Raw genomic sequence first — 5,796 nt, 5'->3', positions numbered from 1 at the left:
GGTATGCTCACATATGAGTATATGGCGTGGTGACATCATCACGCCAACCCCATCACATACAGGTGTATGTGACCGGTTGGTGTCATAGTGTCCTTGTGCAGACCAGTCACACATGTGTGTAGAAAGCAGCTGCTGTGTTGAAAGCAGCTATTCTGTTAAAAGCAGCTACCGTCTTGAAAGCAGTAGTGTTGGAGGTAACACGACACTTCATGGTAAATGTAAAATCATTTACTGTATAATCATCAACTACTACAAAAAATCTATATCTGTACCATGGGAACTTAATCTGACTGCTAATCGGTCTTTTTACATTCAGCTGTGTATTTTTTCCCCTTTTTTCTTGTGCACCATTCCTAGAAGTACTGCAATACCAAGTTGATGCGTGGAGTGGATGGAGTAAGCTCCTATTCCATCTCCTAATTCCAAAAATCCATTTACTATATTGCCCTTGGACAGAGGACGTATCAGATATTAAACTGATAAGAAGAGATACTACACGGGATCTTAGCCAAAAGGCCGAGAAGCGATCAACTGTGTTTGATGTGAACACTGTCTCCTTGTGATAGTAATAGGTATGTAAAAAAAAACCACACAACAATATAGAGGATGGTAATTCATAGGAAACTTTAATGAACTGTATTGACTGAACTATGCCACGTATCATCTTTTGTACTATTAAAGTTATTGTTATATATTATTTTCATTAGCAAACCATCCCACGACAATGGATCATGTAGAGAAGAAGGTTAAGAAAAGATAACAATGAGGATTTTTTACAGTATGATTTTACCCAGATAATTACAGCAGGAATTGAGAAACCACAATTTGTTGTTTGTTGTGAAGTTCTATTAGCTGAATCTAAGAAGCCAGACAAATGTAAACGCCATTTTGATAGCAAGCATCTGAGCTTTGCTGGCAAGGATACCAACTATTTTAGAAGCAAGGCTGATGGACTCAAGAAAGCCAGACTTGACACTGGTGGCAAGTACCACAAATAAAACTCTACAACCATTGAAGCTTCATATTTGGTGGCACTCAGAATCGCCAGAGCTATGAAACCTCACACCATTGCTGAGGATTTACTGTTGCCAGTGGCCAAAGGCATTGTCTAGTTATGCTCGAAATTGAGTGCAATTTCCTTATCTAATGACACTGTCCACAGAAGAATAGATGACATGTCTGCCTATATTCTTCATCAGGTCATCCAGGAAATTAAATCTGCTCCACTAACAATATTTAGCTTCCAGCTTGATGAATCTACAGACATTATAAATTGTTCACAATGACTGGTTTACGTGAGGTATATTAATGATGGTGAGTTTAAAGATGAGTTTCTCTTTTGCAACCCTCTTGAGATGACAATTACTGCACATGATGTATTTGACACATTTGGTTCATTTCTGAAAGAGCATAAGATCTTTTGGGAAAAAGTTTGTGGTGTTTGCACAGATGGTGCCCCAGCTGTGCTAGGATGTTGATCTGGATTTCAACGTTTGGTGCTGAATGAGTCACTGAAATTCATCGGAACTCACTGTATGATTCATCTGCAAATATTAGCAATGAAGACGCTGTCACAAGAGTTGCAGGAAGTAATGAAAAGTGTCATACGTTCTGTCAGTGTTGTAAAGGCGAGCACTTTAAACAGTTGGCTGTTTTCACAACTGTACAATGAATAGGATGCGCCGAATAATGCCCTGCTATTTCACACTGAAGGGAGATGACCGTCGAGAGAAAAGGTTTTAAAACATGTTTTTGAGCTTCGTGATGAACTCAAAACGTTTTTTAATCAGAAAGCAAGATTGCCATTCGAAGCACTTTTCAGCAATAAAATTGAACTGCAGAAAATAACTTACTTGGTTGACATCTTTGACATCTTGAATGAGTTAAATTTATCAGTGCAAAGACCAAATGCAACATGCCTCCATGTATCTGAAAAGATCCAATCATTCCAAATGAAACTTCAGCTTTGGGGGAAAAAATGGATGAAAAGAAAAGATGCTCCTGAGACAGCACAAGAGGAGTTTATTGAACTTATTAACAGCGATGCAGCGAGAACGGGTTTCTGTTCAATGCCAGTTACAAAATTCTGGATCAAGTGTTTCCAGTCATGTCCTGTCCTGTTTGACAAGCAAAAATATTACTTTCAGAACTAAGATGTGCCTGTCCCAAGTCATGGCATTTTCATTCACCTTAAAGGCATGTGGAATTATGCATTGACTAAGGAAAACTGAAGAATTTTATGCATTTGAATTAAAGTGTTGGCAAAGATAATTGAAAGTACCATAAATTGTCAAAGGGACAAAGAGATCTGTCTCGGAGAAAACATAACCAGAATGCTCCTTAGAGATCAGTATTGCAAGACTTCATCTCCTGTACTTTGGATGTTGTGAAGAGAGATCTGCCCATAGGGAAGGACACCAGGCTTCATACACTAAAGGGTTAGCACAAAAGTGGAAAATATGGATTGACACAGTGGTTTCAACAATGGGTTTAAATATAAGAATAATTCTGAGCGGAATGCACAAGACGGGGCCATGTTTAATTCTGTTGTACATGGGGTTGCTATGAGTTAGGACCGACTCTATAGCATTTAACAACAATGTGAATGCAGTCATATAAATTTAAAATTAGAATGAAGATTCTTCACACCACAGAACATGCTTGTTTCCTCAAATCACTACTTGATAGGAATTTAAGAGGTTAAAAATTGGAAGTACAAAAGGGTGGTGATAAAGACATAAAGTGGCTAATTTAAAAACGTTATGGTTGTCTTTAGTCTTAAATAAGTGAAACAAGGGAGAATCTTCCCCCTGATGAGTTTTCTCTTCTCCTAAATGGATGTAGGGAACAGGAAAAGGGGGACGATGTTGAGAAGGATATAATATTCAGGTGTAGATGTTCATAGACCAATAACTGGCAAACAAAATATTTTTGTATTATCCACTTCTATAAAATGTAAATGGCACTGGTGTATTTTCAGTTGTATAGTTTTAGTTGCATCTTATTAAGTGCAAATATGATTCTATATTGTCTGTTTGGAACTTATAAATTGTTAAAGAGTTGTGTACAGGCATTAAGTTGAAAAGAGTGGTACAGTGATTAGATTTTATGTCAACTTAATAGTATCCATGTGGAGGTAGGGAGGTGATCAACCTGTCAATTACATGGTAGCTTGATGATACATCCTTAGGGATGTAACCATTTCCTCCCATTGACTTTTACAAATTTTTAAATCATTTTATTGGGGGCTCTTACAGCTCTTATCACAATCCATACATACATCCATTGTGTCAAGCACATTTCTATATATGTTGCCATCATTTTCAAAACATTTTCTTTCTACTTGAGCCTTTGGTATCTGCTCCTCATTTTCCCCTCCCCCATCCTCTCTCCTGAACCCTTGATAATTTATCTTTTTTTTCCTGTCTTACACCAACCCCTGTCTCCCTTCACCCACTTTTCTGTTGCCCAACCCCGTGGGAGGGGGTTTTATGTAGATCACTGTGATTAATTCCTCCTTTCTCCCTCACCTTCCCCTGGTATTGCTACTCTCATTATTGGTTCTGAGGAGTTTATCTCTCTGGATTCCCTGTGTTTCCAACTATTATTTGTACCAATGGACATGCTCTTGTCTAGTCATAATTGTTAGATAGAATTAGGGTCCTGGTAATGTGGAGGAGAAAGCATGAAATAACCAGAGGAAAGTTATATATTTCATCAGTGCTATACTGCACCCTGGCTGAATCATCTCTTCCTTTTGACCCTTCTGTTAGGGGATGTCCATTCATCTACAGATGGGCTTTGGGTCTCCACTCTGCACTCCCCCTCACTCACATTAATATGACTATTTGTTCTGGGTCTTTGATGCCTGATACTTGATCCCATTGAAACACAGTGTTCATACAGGCCGGTGTGTTTCTTCCATGTGGGTTTTGTTACTTCTCAGCTAGTTGGACGCTTGTTTATCATTAACCCTTTATGACCCCAGATGCTATATCTTTTTCTAGCCGACCACCATGAGCTTTCTTCACCACATTTGTTTATAAACTTAATTTGTCTTTAGCAATCCTATTGGGAAAGTGAGCATCACAGAATGCCAGCTTATTTTAAAAAGTGTTCTTGTATTGAGGTAGTATTTGAGTAGAGTTACAATGTCTATCTGTTACTTTAATACTTAATATATAAGTATATGTACATAGATCTAATTCCCTACCATATATAACTATATTTACATACATACATACATGTCTGCATTTAGACATCAATACTTGTCCTTTGCCTCCTAGTTCTTTCCCCTATTTCCTTTTACTTTACTCTTGTCCCACTATCATGTTTGACCTTCATTCAGGTTTTAGTAATTTCTCTCAGCTACATTGCCCTTGATCAAGCCCTACCAGGCATCCTACGCTCTCCTTGCCATCAATTTTATATCACTTGTTTTTCTCTTGTCCCAGGGTTTTTGACACCCGACTTCCTTTCCCCCTGCTTCTGCCTCTCCCATGTTCCCCTGGAACCATCAGGCCCATAGTTTTTTCCTGATCAATATTTTCTAGAGAGACATTCAGATACAATAAAAAGCACAAAACAAAGCAAAAGAAAACAAAAAAACAATGAGAGAAGAAAGAAAAATCTATAAATAGTTCTAGTTCTGTGTGTTTCCCTTTAGGAGTGTTTTCCAGTTAAGTCTGATGGGGTGCTATGCCCTGGCCCCAAAGTCTATTTTTGGTGTTCCCTGGGGATTTAATTGCCTTGCTCCCCTTGCTGGTCTATTGCATACCCTTAGTGTTTTATCCCAATGTGGTGGGGTCAGATCAGGCACAATTCCCACACTGTGTCTCCAGTGTTGTTCCCTGTAGCACTATGGGTCAGTGATGGACATCGTGTCTCATGGTAGAGCCGGACCAATGGTCATCTCTTGCATTGGTTACTCTGAGCAGCAATATCCTTCTCAGGGCTTGGTGGATCTGTGATGTAACCTATTTATAATACAGACACCAGTAAACGCTTTCTCTTTTGTCCTTCTACATGCTTGGATTCTGTGTCTGCTTATATGGGCTGCTACCTTGGGAACTCTTGGCACCCTGCCATGCTTCTCCTGAACTTCGCTCCACATAGCTCCACACCCACTGACCTGTGATTTCCAAGCTTTCATATTAATTTTTCTGCTTCATTGGCCTGTGAGTCTGAAGAGGGTCCTGGCTAAGAGGGTTCTGACTTTTGGACTTGAGTTGCACTGGTTTGGGATATCTTCTTGTTATAAAGTTACTTTAGATATAAAATTCTTTCTTTCACATAAATGAATGTCACTTTTGTCCTCTAGACAACCCAGGGTAAAACAATAGGCATAGTATCAAAATGAAAAGAAAGATCTGTAAACATCAATTAATAATCAGAACATGAGATGTATCAAATGTAAATTTAGGAAAATTGGAAGTTATCAAAGATTAAATTAATACATTAATTGGAAGTTATCAAAGATTAAATTAATACATTAATAAATACTAGGCATTAGTGAACTAAAATGGACTTGTATTACCCACTTGGAATCAGACAATCATATGCTTTACTAAACCTGGGGTGACATATTCAAGAAAAATATGAAAGTAATGATGCTACATTTATTATTACAAAGAGAATTTATAGATCTGTCTTAAAGTAAATGCTATCTCTGATGAGACAGTATCTATGTGCTTATAAAGAAGTCCTCTTAATAAAATCATTCAAATTTACACACCCAACTACTGTAGATAGTGATGAAGAAACTGATGAATTCTACCAACTTCTCAGTCTAAAATT

General features: G+C 38.0%; 1 non-coding gene across 1 annotated transcript; it reads right to left on the bottom strand.

Annotated features, from left to right (window-relative positions):
- Positions 1-337: 337 nt before the first annotated feature.
- LOC142443910 (U2 spliceosomal RNA) lies at positions 338-528 on the bottom strand. Its single transcript, XR_012783635.1, has one exon. It is a non-coding gene; the product is annotated as a U2 spliceosomal RNA (small nuclear RNA).
- Between the last annotated feature and the right edge of the window lie 5,268 nt (positions 529-5,796).

This window comes from Tenrec ecaudatus, chromosome 3 (assembly GCF_050624435.1).
Source record: "Tenrec ecaudatus isolate mTenEca1 chromosome 3, mTenEca1.hap1, whole genome shotgun sequence".
Lineage (NCBI taxonomy): Eukaryota > Metazoa > Chordata > Mammalia > Afrosoricida > Tenrecidae > Tenrec > Tenrec ecaudatus.
Note: the sequence above shows the minus strand (reverse complement) of the source record. Positions and strands in the feature narration are given on the sequence as shown.